Below are 17666 nucleotides of genomic sequence, written 5' to 3' on the forward strand. Positions count from 1 at the left end.
CCAAGCTAATTCTCCTAAAATTGACCTTGGAGCATTTCGACACAAATTCAGGATACTGGAATTGAGAGGAAAAATAACTCCATAACTCCACACTGATATTGTTCACTTGAGTGAGCAATAAACTCTTCAGAAGCCACAAGTTTTTTTTTCTAACCGTCCAAAATAATGTGTGAAGAGTTGAATTTAAAAGAACTGCAATGAGTCAGTCAACAGCAAGCTGCTGCAGCTGTTAATTTGTCAAAGTTGTAAAAATGTGATATTTTCTTCACAGGCTGGCTGTGAGAAACCAACAAACAAAGAACAAGCATCACATGCCCAAAGAGCTAATGGAATCAGAATCAAATTATTCCCTTATTCCCAATATCGTTTCTGGAGTAGAGTTTGTAGTCCAGAGTATATTCCCACGTTAATTAACTCATTGGAGGGCATTTTAATTAAATGAAAAAAATGTTAAAGGTTGAAATATTAACATATTGTTATAACCCAGAAAGCAGGCAATTCAGGAGAGAACTCAAGTCTAATCTTAACAAAAGCTGATATAAAAAGGTACAAACTTCCAAAACACAGTGGCTCAGTGGTTAGCACTGCTGCCTCACAGCACCAGGGTCCCAGGGGGCAGCTGTAGTGATTTGTTTCTTTTCCTCACTGTTTCCTGAAACATCCTCTAATATCTTTGGTCCCTTGTTCTCTTGCCTGGGAAAACGTTGGCACTATTCCTCAGCTGGCCCTGAGTCATACTTGATTCTACATTGTCACTTTGTTCACATCCATATGCTGTCAGATTTCTTCATGTTTCTTTTCCAGTTCAATTTAGTCCCGGGATGAGGATGACAAGACTGAATTTATTGCTCAGACCTAGTTCTCCTGGGACGGTAATTCTTGGCTAGCAATTATCATGATAGTGGGCTGGATTGCTGAATAACTTGAGGGAACATTGAGTGGGGAGAGCTAAGTAAGACTAAACCTAGAGGTAAGACGGACAGATATTAACCCTGAAGAACAAGTGAAAGATGAAGGAACACTGCTCTAAGGATTGTATTAATGTCGAAAGACTAGTAAATCAGGACAGCAAACTTAAACCCTGGGGATGTGTGTTCCAATTCCATCACAGCAGCTTGGAGAATGTAAACTCAAGGCTGCCATTGAAAGTTAGTCCCAGTAACAATGGCCATGAAATTACCAATTGTTGTGATTCACTGATATCTTTTAGCAAAAGAAATGTACCGTTCCTTCCTGGTCTGGCAACTCCAGACCCACAGCAATGTGGTTGACTTTGAAACGAAATGACCTCGCAAGACACTCAGTCCAAGGACAAGAAGCAACGGCCAAGTGCTGGCCTTAATTGCAACACCCACATCCCATAAAAGAATAAAAGATTGTTCATACAACAAAAGATTAGCTTTCATCTTTTAGCCTAGAACAGAGGTGATACAAGGAGACACAAGTATGACATGTGGCAAGGTTAGAGTAGGAAGCTCTCTTCTTCAATCCAGAGCTGGAGCTTAAAGCTATGTATAAAAAGGGATCCGGTGAGGGGTAGGCACTCAGATCTTGTGCTCATATGGAGGACAACATGAATGTGAAATGGTTGAGTTGGGGCTAGCTCTGTTGCAATTTCTACACAAGTCATTTTCCAAGAAGCAGAAAGTTTGTAACATGCCACTTTGAGGAGGCGCACAGACAAAAGTACTTTCATTGGCAAGCACCTCCCTTATAAACAGTGTAAAATACAAGCTAGCCAATCCCCGTGAAAGCTTCAAAAACACAACCAAGCTCAGCTTCAGGATCTCAGAACCAAAACTACATCCTGCTGCAGAGCAATCCAGGATACCCAGTACTGCCAAACGATATGCTGCAGCCAGGCTGGGAGAAGCTAACATCATTGAATGTCAACCCATATTCAGCAAAACCTCAGGCTGCAAGAAGTCTTTTCTTTCAGTTGGAACAATGAGAGGCCTCATGTTCACCATGCCTCTCTCACAAGCTGATACCAGGCCTGTGCAGACTCTGAACCCGGTGTCACACTCACTCAAATACAACACGCAGGATGCATTTCTGTTCACTGATCAAGAGGAAGATTAGATGTTCAATTTCATAATGGGACAATTACTACATTCCCCCTAACCTTTTCAATATACTTCATGAAACTCCTACCCTCTTTTCAATTTAGCTTTATCCCCTTAATCTCTGTGTCCTACTTTCTGCTGATTTACCATTGCTCCCTCTTACAAAACCTCTCAGGACATTAAATCAGCTGGAGAAAAATAACAAGTACTTTCATCAAAATGAAAGATCTAGTTAATTCTACATTACAAACAGCTCCCACCAATTACACCCTACCTTGATGTTGTTACATTTCTTAGAGAAACCAACAACATTCTGAAGGAAATTCCAACTTCCAACTGAAAGAATGTCAGGTTTTCAGACACACAAGGTAACAAATAAATAAAAACATCAATGAGACATCATTTATGTCATCAAATTTTAGTCTGAACCGTAGAATACAACATTTCCTTCCTACTTTGAACGAACACACACACACACACACACACACACACACACACTTCATAGACATAGTTTACACCGTTTAAACTCAATTCTACCAGAGCAAGCCAAAGTGATTCTTAGCTTCAGTGATCTTAATTCTATCCATTTCCTTTCCCAGTCTGGTAACTTTTAACCACAGAACTGTCTTCCATGATGAATTTTTCTGGCAATGCTCTGGCTCAAGCTTTTTCCAGCCTAGTTTTAAATCCTCATGAATTTGGTCTGTTCAATCCAACCAATAGCTCCCACCTGCACGGTAAACCACAGAAACTTGCTCTCTCTCATCCTGGCAGACTGACTTAGGTCTGCTAGCTCCAGAGCTATCTGAGAAACCCTCCTCTCTCAAAGTCTGCCTCCATGGCAACATGAATCAGCATGACTTTGCATTCAGGTAGAATTACTAACCGATTAACTTCTAAAACCCCAACTCCAACTTGAAACTAATTAAACTGCTAAACTAACATATTTAATACATCGCACAAACTTGGAGACCGAGTCTATTCACTGTCGCTGCAGATGTTCGTGCCATTGTCTAAAAGTCTGAATCTCTTGTACCTTCTTCACAGTAAAACTCCCTTGACCTCTCTTTAATAATCAAAGTAGCTAGGCTTACCGTAATCAGAACTCAGGCCAGGTCACATGACCCCCATTTAATTTAGGTGAAAATGAAAAATACAATCCCAAATTTTTATAAAATCTTAATTCCAACATTATACTCAAAATATTTGTAGACAAATAAGGAATAGCAGCATGAGATGTTCAGACTGACAAGCCTGCTCTATCATTCAATAAAAGCATGTCTGATCTTTTACCATAGCTACAAGTTCCTACACGAATCCCATATGCCTTAATTCCTTGAGTATTCAAAAAGAAAATCCATCAGTCACTGACAGAGCATCCACAGCTCCAGGCACAGGGAATTTCAAATATTCACAACCCTTTTAGTGAAGAAATGTGTTATCTCAATTCTAAAGTTTTCACCAAACATAGATAATAGCCAAAGACCAATTCTGAATCTATTATCCCGTCAAGCCCAGACTCAAGCCAATGTTTGAGCAGACAATAATTCAACCACGGAAAATTAGATATATCTGACTGACACAACTCATGGAAATCCTCCTGACAATAGCTTCTGATGTCTCATCATTATTGTCACCTTCAACTATCAGGATACTGGAGTAACTGGGCGGCACTGTGGCACAATGGTTAGCACTGCTGCCTCACAGCGCCCGAGACCTGGGTTCAATTCCCGACTCAGGCGACTGACTGTGTGGAGTTTGCACGTTCTCCCCGTGTCTGCGTGGGTTTTCTCCGGGTGCTCTGGTTTCCTCCCACAGTCCAAAGATGTGCGGGTCAGGTGAATTGGCCATGCTAAATTGCCCGTAGTGTTAGGTAAGGGGTAAATGTAGGGGTATGGGTGGGTTGCGCTTTGGCGGATCGGTGTGGACTTGTTGGACCGAAGGGCCTGTTTCCACACTGTAAGTAATCTAATCTAATCTAAACACTGCAGAATTTACCAATAACATGCTTGCTGCTTTCAGTCCAGGAGGGGGATATTCTATTTATCCCTTGCTTGGTTTGTTAGCTTCCTCACTCACTAAAGTTAGTTCAAAAACATGATTTTACTATAATATTGACAATTATAGGCTCATTTTGTTTTCATTATTTTGCTGTAGACAGCTACTGACTGAACCATGTATATGACAGGGATCTCTGAATTCTTGCCACAATTCGACAGGGTTGAAATTTGCTGTCACAGAAACCATGCCTCTCCCAAACATCAGAAAGGTTAGCACTCTTTCAGAAGCAATCATTCTCAACACTGGAAACCACTGCACACTCTAATGCAGTCCTAAACAGAAACAATCTCACCTCGAGTCACACAGCAACTCAGCAGCAACTTACACATCATTATCCTAGTAACAGCTTAAAGCCAAGATTTCAATAAACAGAACATATCTGTTTCCAGGCTGTCGAAGATAAAAATGGAACAGGAGGTTAAGATGCTCAATCTAAATTTCCTCAAAAACTCAGCAGGCAGAAATCATTACTCAATTTACAAAATATATCAATAAGATGCACTGCCTTCAAGAATGACAAGCAAATTTTCTACCTAATTATCATATTCTTTAAAAAGATATTATCCTAGGACATGTTGTAGCCAAACATTTTGTTACCTTTGAACCTCAATGTAAATTATTGGTCATTTGGGTACAAAAGATGTATATTGCCCATGGAACTACATCCCAGCAAGGAGTCAACACCAACAGGAGACAAGGAAAAGAAATGGAATCAAAATTCAAGATGAGGAGATAGAGTAAACAAAACTCAAATAATGCAATTTAATATTCAGCATTTTTTTAGGTCTTCCTTTTCCTGCCCTATCCAAGAAACATGTTGAAACGTTCTTGATGGCGACAGGATTATAAAAATGCAGAGGTTATTTCACACATTGATACTGCAAAATATCTATCACTCTGAACTCAGCCAGTTTCACGGGTGACAGTCCTAAAATCATCAATACTTATTACGAAACAGCAGCAATGGCAGGGGAGGAAGTGTTCGGGCTCTGTGCTCGTATGTTCCAGCTCACCTGGCCAGCTGCATTCTTCTTTGTTCTTTTTGTTTTGTTTCTTTATTTCTTCAATTTTCTTTTATATCAAAGTTCACTTTTTCTTCTTTTTTGCCGCTGCAGAGGAGGAAGGTGGTTGCCCGGACCCGCTGTGGCAGTGGCAGCGCGGCGGATCCAGACGTCCATTTCTCGTGGCCATGACTTAATCAAAGGCTTCATCATAGTGGGTCTGATCCGTTCCTCCATGCGGCATGGTGGGTCAGGTTCCTTCCTTGTGGCTGTGGAAGAAATGTGGCAGCTTCATGTGGCAACTGAAGTGGCGATGGCTTCAGCGTCAGCACCTTGGTGGGTCCACTCTGTCCCTCAGTGCTATGGTGCAATGCAGTGGCTTCAAAGTTGACAACGTGGTGGGTCTGGTCTGGAAATCCTTGCTTTGGTGGCCTCTGGGGCAACTTTGGCAGTGGAGTCCTGTAGCCACTCCATAAACCCAGATTACCGTGGGGGAAGCAAAAGATGAATTTTGTCCTAACTTTGTCTCAATTATTTCTTTTATAACTTCTGTAATTAACATGACACCAAATTGTGGTGACTTATACACATTCTCATTGTATTTTCATAAATACAAGTGACAATAAATTGCTATTCTATACTATTCTAAAACTTCAGCTTACATGCTCATTCTTGGTGCAAGTGAGAAATATACAGTCGATGTTTTTAATGCAGTTCAATTAGACAATTCTAAAATGAACTTCTATCATAATGCTTTACCAAAGTGATGTAATTACACTAACAGACGTGTCATTCTAACAAGTGAACATCTGGGCATCTCACGTACAACAAGTTGTGGTCTTGTTCTTGGGATTGGTTTTCTGAAGGTATTAACTTCCCAAGCATCTTGACCAAGTGATCATTTGCAATGAGTGTCTGTGAACTATTCAACAATGGAAGCTGTCATGGCCCAGTCCAAGTTCCAGTCAGAGCAAGAAGAATGGGACCTTGGAGGGTTGATTGTTTGTGGATTTCTCCCTTGACCACAGAATGTGCCCAGTCCAAATGCCCGTCCTGTCTGAAACCAGTTCAATAATTCAACTCAGGGTCTTTAGTTATGCTTGGTTCCTCAAAGTATCAGCACTTTAAGAATGGAAGGCTTTAGTTTTAAATGTCCCAATCAACCCGTTTGTATAGTTTGTATGTTGGGATACCCCTGTGGAGTAGCTAGGCCTCTTCAGTCCAAGGAATCCAAAGTAGACAGGCAGGAGGCTGGAAGAACATAGCAACGAGGCAGCATCAGGAGGTAGGGAAGTCGAAGTTTCGGGTGTAATCCTTCTTCAGGTCAATCCTGAAACGTCGACTTCACCATCTCCTGATGCTGCCTGACTTGCTGTGTTCTTCCAGCCTCCTGCCTGTCTACTCTTGGGTCTAGGGTCAAGGACACTACCACTTTGCGACAAGAGGAGCTTCCATGGGTTTGTTTTATACTATTTTCCTGATCAACCTGCTTAAAGATGTTATTATCCACCTCAGGACCAGGTGAGACTTGAGTCAGGCCTCCTTTTGGTTCAGAGTTAGGAACACTTCCACTGGCCTTGCGTTTAATTCCCCAACCTGAGTTTATTTCTTTTAGTGTGGGGGCAATTGGGATGCTTTAAAAAGGCAAGGAATTGTTCAATAATTAAGATTGGCATTAAATAATTTTGTACAATGGACCAAAGCAACTTTAATTGCCATCTGCGATTGCAGAGCTCACCCACAAAAGTACTGTGGGCTGTACACTTTCACATTTGATCTCTGGGGTAACCTGATCAGCTCTGGTTGCCAAATACAGAGGAACCTCCATTACCCAGCCATGGGGGGGAGGGGGGGGTGTTGTTGGAAAAGTTATTCAGGTGGGGAAGTGAGGTGGAGAAGTGGTTTGGAGGGTATAGGGTGGGGCAGTTATGAAGGGAATGGGGAAGTGATTCGGGGGGGCAGGGGGGAGGAAAGTGATTGGGGGTGGGGGTGGGAGTGGGGATGGGGGGGTTGGAAAAGTGATTGGGGGTGGGGGATCGGAGAAGTGATTGGGGATTGGGCAAGTGATAGAGAAGGGGGTGGGGGGAGTAATTGGGGGAGTTGGGGAAGTAATTGCAAAGTGAAGGGATGGGGGATGGGGAAGACATGGGTGGGGGTGGGGTTGGGGTTGGGGGTGGGGTGGGGGGGAAGTGATGGGGGGAAAGTGATGGGGGGGAAAGTGATGGGGGGGAAAGTGATGGGGGGGAAAGTGATGGGGGGGAAAGTGATGGGGGGGGAAGTGATGGGGTGTGGGGGGGGAAGTGATGGGGTGTGGGGGGGGAAGTGATGGGGTGTGGGGGGGGAAGTGATGGGGTGTGGGGGGGAGTGACGGGGTGTGGGGGGGGGGAGTGGGGGGGGAGTGACGGGGTGTGGGGGGGGAGTGACTGGGTGTGGGGGGGGGGGGAGTGACGGGGTGTGGGGGGGGAGGAGTGACGGGGTGTGGGGGGGGGAGAGTGACGGGGTGTGGGGGGGGAGTGACGGGGTGTGGGGGGGGGAGTGACGGGGTGTGGGGGGGGAAGTGACGGGGGGTGTGGGGGGGGGGGGGGAGAGTGGGGGTGTGGGGGGGGGGGGAGTGACGGGGTGTGGGGGGGGAGAGTGACGGGGTGTGGGGGGGAAGTGACGGGGTGTGGGGGGGGAGTGACGGGGGTGTGGGGGGGAGTGACGGGGGGAGTGACGGGGGTGTGGGGGGGGGGGGAGTGACGGGGTGTGGGGGGGGAAGTGACGGGGGTGTGGGGGGGAAGTGACGGGGGTGTGGGGGGGGAAGTGACGGGGGTGTGGGGGGGGAAGTGACGGGGGTGTGGGGGGGGAAGTGACGGGGGTGTGGGGGGGGAAGTGACGGGGGTGTGGGGGGGGGAAGTGACGGGGGTGTGGGGGGGGGAAGTGACAGGGGTGTGGGGGGGGGAAGTGACGGGGGGTGGGGGGGGGGAAGTGACGGGGGTGTGGGGGGGGGAAGTGACGGGGGTGTGGGGGGGGGAAGTGACGGGGTGTGGGGGGGGGGAAGTGACGGGGGTGTGGGGGGGGGAAGTGACGGGGGTGTGGGGGGGAAGTGACGGGGGTGTGGGGGGGGAAGTGACGGGGGTGTGGGGGGGAAGTGACGGGGGTGTGGGGGGGAAGTGACGGGGGTGTGGGGGGGAAGTGACGGGGGTGTGGGGGGGAAGTGACGGGGGTGTGGGGGGGAAGTGACGGGGGTGTGGGGGGGGGAAGTGACGGGGGTGTGGGGGGGAAGTGATGGGGGTGTGGGGGGGAAGTGATGGGGGTGTGGGGGGGGAAGTGATGGGGGTGTGGGGGGGAAGTGATGGGGTGTGGGGGGGAAGTGATGGGGGTGTGTGTGGGGGGGAAGTGATGGGGGTGTTTGGGGGAGGTGATGGGGGTGTGGGGGGGAAGTGATGGGGGGAAGTGATGGGGGTGTGTGGGGGAGGTGATGGGGGGGAAGTGATGGGGGGGAAGTGATGGGGCTGTGTGGGGGGGGAAGTGATAGGGGAAGTGATAGGGGAAGTGATAGGGGAAGTGATAGGGGAAGTGATAGGGGAAGTGATAGGGGTGTGGGGGGGGAAGTGATGGGGGAAGTGATAGGGGAAGTGATAGGGGTGTGGGGGGGGAAGTGATGGGGGAAGTGATAGGGGTGTGGGGGGGAAGTGATAGGGGTGTGGGGGGGGAAGTGATGGGGGAAGTGATAGGGGTGTGGGGGGGAGGTGATGGGGAAATGATGGGGGTGTGTGGGGGGGAAGTGATGGGGGGGTGTGTGGGGCGGGAAGTGATGGGGGTGTGGGGGGGGAAGTGATGGGGGAAGTGATAGGGGTGTGGGGGGGAAGTGATGGGGGTGTGTGGGGGGGGGAAGTGATGGGGGAAGTGATGGGGGAAGTGATGGGGGTGTGGGGGGGGGGAGTGATGGGGGTGTGTGTGGGGGGGAAGTGATGGGGGTGTGTGGGGGAGGTGATGGGGGTGTGTGGGGGAGGTGATGGGGGGAAGTGATGGGGGTGTGTGGGGGGGGAAGTGATAGGGGAAGTGATAGGGGAAGTGATAGGGGTGTGGGGGGGAAGTGATGGGGGAAGTGATAGGGGTGTGGGGGGGAGGTGATGGGGAAATGATGGGGGTGTGTGGGGGGGAAGTGATGGGGGGGGTGTGTGGGGCGGGAAGTGATGGGGGTGTGGGGGGGGAAGTGATGGGGGAAGTGATAGGGGTGTGGGGGGGAAGTGATGGGGGTGTGTGGGGGGGGGGAAGTGATGGGGGAAGTGATGGGGGAAGTGATGGGGGAAGTGATGGGGGAAGTGATGGGGGTGTGGGGGGGGGAGTGATGGGGGTGTGGGGGGGGAGTGATGGGGGTGTGTGTGGGGGGAAGTGATGGGGGTGTGTGGGGGAGGTGATGGGGGTGTTTGGGGGAGGTGATGGGGGTGTGTGGGGGAGGTGATGGGGGGAAGTGATGGGGGTGTGTGGGGGAGGTGATGGGGGGAAGTGATGGGGGTGTGTGGGGGAGGTGATGGGGGGGAAGTGATGGGGGGGAAGTGATGGGGGGGAAGTGATGGGGGGGAAGTGATGGGGGGGAAGTGATGGGGGGGAAGTGATGGGGGGGAAGTGATGGGGGGGAAGTGATGGGGGGGAAGTGATGGGGGGGAAGTGATGGGGGGGAAGTGATGGGGGGAAGTGATGGGGGGAAGTGATGGGGGGGAAGTGATGGGGGGGAAGTGATGGGGGGGAAGTGATGGGGGGAAGTGATGGGGGGAAGTGATGGGGGGGAAGTGATGGGGGGAAGTGATGGGGGGGAAGTGATGGGGGAAGTGATGGGGGAAGTGATGGGGGAAGTGATGGGGGAAGTGATGGGGGAAGTGATGGGGGAAGTGATGGGGGAAGTGATGGGGGAAGTGATGGGGGAAGTGATGGGGGAAGTGATGGGGGAAGTGATGGGGGAAGTGATGGGGGAAGTGATGGGGGAAGTGATGGGGGAAGTGATGGGGGAAGTGATGGGGGAAGTGATGGGGGAAGTGATGGGGGAAGTGATGGGGGAAGTGATGGGGGAAGTGATGGGGGAAGTGATGGGGGAAGTGATGGGGGAAGTGATGGGGGAAGTGATGGGGGAAGTGATAGGGGAAGTGATAGGGGTGTGGGGGGGAAGTGATGGGGGAAGTGATAGGGGTGTGGGGGGGGAAGTGATAGTGGTGTGGGGGGGAGGTGATGGGGAAGTGATGGGGGTGTGTGGGGGAGGTGATGGGGGTGTGTGGGGGAGGTGATGGGGGTGTGTGGGGGAGGTGATGGGGGGGAAGTGATGGGGGTGTGTGGGGGGGGGGAAGTGATAGGGGAAGTGATAGGGGAAGTGATGGGGTGTGGGAGGGGAAGTGATGGGGGAAGTGATAGGGGTGTGGGGGGGAAGTGATGGGGGAAGTGATAGGGGTGTGGGGGGGAGGTGATGGGGAAATGATGGGGGTGTGTGGGGGGGAAGTGATGGGGGGGTGTGTGGGGCAGGAAGTGATGGGGGTGGGGGGGGGAAGTGATGGGGGAAGTGATAGGGGTGTGGGGGGGAAGTGATGGGGGTGTGTGGGGGGGGAAGTGATGGGGGAAGTGATGGGGGTGTGGGGGGGGAAGTGATGGGGGAAGTGATAGGGGTGTGGGGGGGAAGTGATAGGGGTGTGGGGGGGAAGTGATGGGGGTGTGGGGGGGAAGTGATGGGGGAAGTGATGGGGGTGTGGGGGGGGAAGTGATGGGGGAAGTGATAGGGGTGTGGGGGGGAAGTGATGGGGGTGTGGGGGGGAAGTGATGGGGGTGTGGGGGGGAAGTGATGGGGGGGAAGTGATGGGGGGGAAGTGATGGGGGGGAAGTGATGGGGGGGAAGTGATGGGGGGGAAGTGATGGGGGGAAGTGATGGGGGGAAGTGGGGGGGGAAGTGATGGGGGGTGGGGGGGAAGTGATGGGGGGGTGGGGGGGAAGTGATGGGGGGGTGGGGGGGAAGTGATGGGGGGGTGGGGGGGAAGTGATGGGGGGGTGGGGGGGGGAAGTGATGGGGGGGTGGGGGGGGAAGTGATGGGGGGGTGGGGGGGAAGTGATGGGGGGGTGGGGGGGGAAGTGATGGGGGGGGTGGGGGGGGGGGAAGTGATAGGGGTGTGGGGGGGAAGTGATGGGGGTGGTAATGGGGGGGAAGTGATGGGGGTGTGTGGGGGTGGTGATGGGGGGAAGTGATAGGGGAAGTGATAGGGGTGTGGGGGGGAAGTGATGGGGGAAGTGATAGGGGTGTGGGGGGGAGGTGATGGGGAAATGATGGGGGTGTGTGGGGGGGAAGTGATGGGGGGGTGTGTGGGGCGGGAAGTGATGGGGGTGTGGGGGGGGGAAGTGATGGGGGTGTGGGGGGGGGAAGTGATGGGGGTGTGTGGGGGGGGGGAAGTGATGGGGGAAGTGATGGGGGTGTGGGGGGGGAAGTGATAGGGGTGTGGGGGGGAAGTGATGGGGGTGTGGGGGGGTGGTGATGGGGGGGAAGTGATGGGGGGGAAGTGATGGGGGGGAAGTGATGGGGGGGAAGTGATGGGGGGGAGTGATGGGGGGAAGTGATGGGGGGAAGTGATGGGGGGAAGTGATGGGGGGAAGTGATGGGGGGAAGTGATGGGGGGAAGTGATGGGGGGTGGGGGGGGGAAGTGATGGGGGGTGGGGGGGAAGTGATGGGGGGTGGGGGGGAAGTGATGGGGGGGTGGGGGGGAAGTGATGGGGGGTGGGGGGGAAGTGATAGGGGTGTGGGGGGGAAGTGATGGGGGTGGTGATGGGGGGAAGTGATGGGGGTGTGTGGGGGTGGTGATGGGGGGAAGTGATGGGGGGAAGTGATGGGGGGAAGTGATGGGGGGAAGTGATGGGGGGAAGTGATGGGGGGAAGTGATGGGGGGAAGTGATGGGGGAAGTGATGGGGGGAAGTGATGGGGGTGTGGGGGGGGAAGTGATGGGGGTGTGGGGGGGGAAGTGATGGGGGTGTGGGGGGGGAAGTGATGGGGGTGTGGGGGGGGAAGTGATGGGGGTGTGGGGGGGGAAGTGATGGGGGTGTGGGGGGGAAGTGATGGGGGTGTGGGGGGGGAAGTGATGGGGGTGTGGGGGGGGAAGTGATGGGGGTGTGGGGGGGGGAAGTGATGGGGGTGTGGGGGGGGAAGTGATGGGGGTGTGGGGGGGGTAGTGATGGGGGTGGGGGGGTAGTGATGGGGGGGTAGTGATGGGGGGAAGTGATGGGGGGGAAGTGATGGGGGGAAGTGATGGGGGGAAGTGATGGGGGGGTGGGGGGGAAGTGATAGGGGGGTGGGGGGGAAGTGATGGGGGGGTGGGGGGGAAGTGATGGGGGGGTGGGGGGGGAAGTGATGGGGGGGTGGGGGGGAAGTGATGGGGGGGTGGGGGGGGGGGGGAAGTGATGGGGATGGGGGGGGAAGTGATGGGGGGGTGGGGGGAAGAGATGGGGGGGTGGGGGGGAAGAGATGGGGGGGTGGGGGGGAAGAGATGGGGGTAAGTGATGGGGGGTGGGGGGGTAAGTGATGGGGGGTGGGGGGAAGTGATTGGGGGGTTGGGGGGAAGTTATGGGGGTGTGGGGGGAAGTGATGGGGGTGTGGGGGGAGGTGATGGGGGGAAGTGATGCGGGGAAGTGATGGGGGTGTGGGGGGGGAAGTGATGGGGGTGTGGGGGGGGAAGTGATGGGGGTGTGGGGGGGGAGTGATGGGGGGGGGGGGGGGGAGTGATGGGGGGGTGGGGGGAGTGATGGGGGGGTGGGGGGGGGGGAGTGATGGGGGGGTGATGGGGGGGGGGGGGAAGTGATGGGGGGGTGGGGGGGAAGTGATGGGGGGGTGGGGGGGAAGAGATGGGGGGGTGGGGGGGAAGAGATGGGGGGTAAGTGATGGGGGGTGGGGGGGTAAGTGATGGGGGGTGGGGGGAAGTGATTGGGGGGTGGGGGGAAGTGATGGGGGTGTGGGGGGGTGGTGATGGGGGGAAGTGATGCGGGGAAGTGATGGGGGTGTGGGGGGGAAGTGATGGGGGTGTGGGGGGGAGTGATGGGGGGGTGGGGGGGAGTGATGGGGGGGTGGGGGGGGAGTGATGGGGGGAAGGGGTGGGGGTGGGGGGGTGATGGTGGGGGTGGGGCTGGGGGGGGTGATGGTGGGTGTGGGGGGGGTGATGGGGGTGGGGGTGGGGGTGGGGGGTGAGGGTGGGGGTGGGGCTGGGGGGGTGATGGTGGGGGGTGGGGGGGGGTGATGGGGGGTGATGGGGGTGATGGGGGGTGGGGGGGTGATGGGGGGTGGGGGGGGTGATGGGGTGGGGGGTGATGGGGGGTGGGGGGGTGGGGGGGTGGGGGGGTGGGGGGGGTGATGGGGGGTGGGGGGGGGGGGGGTGGGGGGGGTGATGGGGGGTGGGGGGGTGATGGGGGGTGGGGGGTGATGGGGGGGTGATGGGGGTGATGGGGGGGTGATGGGGGGGGGGGGGTGATGGGGGGTGGGGGGGGGTGATGGGGGGTGGGGGGGGTGGTGGGGGGTGGGGGGGTGATGGGGGGTGGGGGGGTGATGGGGGGTGGGGGGGTGATGGGGGGGGGGTGGGGGTGATGGGGGGTGGGGGGGTGATGGGGGGTGGGGGGGGTGATGGGGGGTGGGGGGGTGATGGGGGGTGATGGGGGTGATGGGGGTGATGGGGGGTGGGGGGTGGGGGGGGTGTGGGGGGGTGATGGGGGTGTGATGGGGGGTGGGGGGGGTGATGGGGGGTGGGGGGGTGATGGGGGGTGGGTGGGGGGGTGATGGGGGGTGGGGGGGGTGATGGGGGGTGATGTCGGTGTGAAATGGCCGGGAGCGGGTCGGGGAAGGAGCCGGGGATGAGGGTGAAGGCAGCGGGCAGGGTCTGGGGGGATAGAGCGAGGCCTGGAGACAGCAGCGACAGCAGCACAGAGCCGGGGAGGGAGGGGGAGGGAGGTATAAAGATGGAGAGACCCACCTGCGAGGATCCCGAGGTGAACCGGAGAGAGCGGAGATGGAGCCACCCAGAGAGGGAGAGGCGCTGTGTACCCGGAAACACCGTCCGGGCAGCACCCGCCGGATGTGGGCGGGGGAACAGAGGGAGGGACGGACAGAGTCAGAGAGGAGCATGTGTCCCCTCAGAGTGTGATCCCTCACTGCCCCACAGTCCACCTCAGGGATTGATCCCTCATGTCCACTCAGTCACCCTCAGGGAGTGATCCCTCGCTGCCCCACAGCCCCGCTCAGAGAGTGGTTCCCTACTGCCCCATATCTCCCTCAGAGAGTGATCCCTCACTGCCCCACAGTCCCCTTCAGAGAGTGATCCCTCACTGCCCCACAGTCCCCCTCGGGGAGTGATCCCTCACTGCCCCACAGTCCCCTTCAGAGAGTGATCCCTCACTGCCCCACAGTCCCCCTCGGGGAGTGATCCCTCACTGCCCCACAGTCCCCTTCAGAGAGTGATCCCTCACTGCCCCACAGTCCCCTTCAGAGAGTGATCCCTCACTGCCCCACAGTCCCCCTCGGGGAGTGATCCCTCACTGCCCCACAGTCCCCCTCGGGGAGTGATCCCTCACTGCCCCACAGTCCCTCTCAGAGGCTGAACCCGCAATGCTCCACAGTCCCTCTCAGAGTGTTTGCCCTCACTGTTTGCATGAACTTGCTCTGCTTGACAGAGACATAGATAGAGTGAATAGTCAGATACTTTTTTCCCAGGGCAGAAATGGCTATCACGAGGGAGCTTAATTTTAAGGTGATTGGAGGAAGGTTTCGGGGAAATGTCAGAGGTAATTTCTTTACACAGAGAGTGGTAGGTGCGTGGAATGCACTGCTAGCAGTGGTAGTAGAATCAGATACATTCGGGAATTTAAAAGACTCTTGGAAAGGCACATGGTTGATTGTAAAATGAAGGTATGTAAGTTTGTCTGATCCTAGAGTAGGATAAAAGGTCAGCACAACATGACCAAAGGGCCTGTACTATTCTATGCTTCACAGTCCCCTCAGAGGGTGAGTCTTCACTGCTCTGCAGTTCCCTCAGAGGGGAACTATCACTGCTATCTCACCTCCTCAGAGTTAATACCCTTTATTGCCTCCTTCTCTCCTCAGTGGGCAAACCCCCTTCACCATTTTATAAAGCCTTCAGAATGAATGCATTCATTTCTTTATAATCCTCTTGGAGAGTGAACACATTGTTTTACAATCTACAGCCCATTCTTCTCATGAAAACCTTCACTATTGGACAGTCGGCCGCACCGTACCATTTCGATGTAATTCTTAATTGACTAGATAAAAGACGGTTGAGTAAATTATAGAATTTTAATGTTACAGAAAGAAAACTTTCGGCTCATCATGCCCGCACCAGCCCACTGTAGTACCAGTCTCCGTCTTCTTTTACCATCTTAAATGTTTCAATAAAACCTGACTCCACTACACTTCCAAGCAGTGCATTCCAGCCCACACATTTTCTGCGTGAAAAGTTTTTATTTCCCCTCACCTTGCATTCGCTTCTTTTGTAATGCACTTTAAGGCAGTTCCCTCTGCTTTACGATCTGTTTCTCCCTATCCACTCTGTACAGATCCTTCATACTTTGAAAACTTTTATCAAATCTCCTCTCAACCTACTCTTCTCCAAGGAAAACAGTTCGAACTTTCCAATCTTTCCTCATAACAGAAGTATCCCATTAACAGAACCATTCTTGTAAATCTGTTCTGGACTCTCTCCAAAGCATTAACATCCTTCCTTTGTATTGATCCCAAACTTGTAAACAACACTCAACTGCAGTATAATCAATGTATCATACAAGTTCTTTATAATCTTACTGTTCCTGTACCCTATGCCTCTATTAGTGAAGTCTAAAATAATGCAAGCCCTTGTTAAAAGCTTTCTACAGAAGTCCTGCCAGGTGTGGCTTACATACATACACTTCCTGGTCTCTCTGTTCCTGCACACCCTTCAGAATAATACCCTTTATTTTAGATTGTCCCTTTGTGTTCTTTGTACCAAAGTGAACCACTTCTCATTTCTCTGCATTGAACCTTCTGCAACTATCCTCATAATCCCTCAGTTTGTCTATGCTATTTTGAACTCTACACGGTCCTCCTCGTGATTTTCAGTTGTTCCAAAGTTCAGATCATCCACAACACTTTGAAATTGTCCCCTGCACACCAAGATCTCAATCATTAGTACTGTATATATCAGGAAAAGCAAAGGTTCTATTGGTAACCCATGAGGAACTCCACTACAAGCCTTCTTCCAGACTGAAAAAGATCCATTACCCAATATATTTTATTCCCTATTCCCCAGAAAATTCTGTAGCCGTGTTGCTACTGACGTTTTTTTTCCCATGACCTATATCTTTCCTCACAAATCTGTTGCGTGGTATTGTATCAAAAGCCTTTTGAAAGTTCATGGACACCACAATAACTTTCCCATCATCAACCCTCTCTGTTACCTCTTCAAATATCTCCTGAAAGTAAGTTCAATAAGATTTTCCTTTAACAAGTCCACACTGACTCCTCCCAACTAATACACGTTTTTTCATGTGACAATTAGTTCTATACCAAATAAGCGCTTCTAAATGTTTCATTGTCACTAGAGTTAAACCAAAAGTTCTATGATTGCTGGGCTGACTTAAGCAATCACTTTCAACAAGGGCATTAATTTTGCAAATCTCCAACCGTCTGCACCAGCGCTGAATGTAGCGATGACTGAAAGATCATTGCCGGTGCATCTGCAATTTCCACTCTCAAATACTCTCCATATCCCTGGATGTATCTAGTCTGATCCCAGGGCCTTATCAGCTTTAAATAGTAATAGCTTATCCAAAACCTCTTGACTAATTTCAAACCCGTGGAGTGTCTGAGTTCTTCTGTCAGCATGGCCTGGACAGTATCTACCTCCATGATAAATACAGATGCAAAGTATTCATTCATTATTCATCTCAGCCATGTCTAATGTCACTTAAGTGTCAAACTCCTTTTTGATCCTTAATTAGCCCTACTCCTCCTTTTACAACCCTTTTACTGTTGCTGTGTTTATAGAAGATTTTGAGAATTCCATTTATGTTAGCTGCAAGTCTCTTCGCATAATCCATCGTTGCTCCTCATATTTGCTTTTTTCACCTCAGTTCTGAACATTCTGTATTCAGTTTGGTTCTGAATTGTATCGACCTGAGCAACTAAAGAGAGAGTTGGGCCCCTTAAAGTTCAGAGGTCGTCTTTGTGTTGAACCTCAAGAGGTAGGAGAGATATTAGATGAATGTTTTGTGTCAGTTTTTACTGTGAAGAAAGAAATGAAAGAAAGGGAAATGCATGTTGATGTTTTGAAAGCAGTTCAGATTACAAAAGAGGAAGTGCTGGAGGTCTTAGAAAATATAAAAGTGGATAAACCTTCAGGATCTGTGTGACTGTATCCCATGAATTGTGGGAAGTTAAGGAGGAAATTGAGGGCCCCCTTGCAGAAATATTTATATCATCTATAAATACGGGAGAAGTGCTAGATAATTGGAGAGTGGCTAAAGTACCTTTATTTAAGAAGGGATATAAGGAGACA

At 52.6% G+C, this 17666-nt stretch overlaps 1 protein-coding gene across 2 annotated transcripts in view; it reads right to left on the minus strand.

The window, feature by feature from the left end:
- Positions 1 to 14182, minus strand: part of ap2b1 (adaptor related protein complex 2 subunit beta 1) — a 313188-nt gene extending 299006 nt beyond the window's left edge. For both annotated transcript variants that reach the window (XM_060848300.1, XM_060848299.1), the window contains exon 1: positions 14094 to 14182. The gene's annotated coding sequence lies outside the window, so the exon portion shown is untranslated. The remainder of the gene's footprint in view (positions 1 to 14093) is intronic.
- Positions 14183 to 17666: the final 3484 nt, after the last annotated feature.

This window comes from Hemiscyllium ocellatum, chromosome 31, assembly GCF_020745735.1.
Source record: "Hemiscyllium ocellatum isolate sHemOce1 chromosome 31, sHemOce1.pat.X.cur, whole genome shotgun sequence".
Taxonomy (NCBI): Eukaryota; Metazoa; Chordata; class Chondrichthyes; order Orectolobiformes; family Hemiscylliidae; genus Hemiscyllium; species Hemiscyllium ocellatum.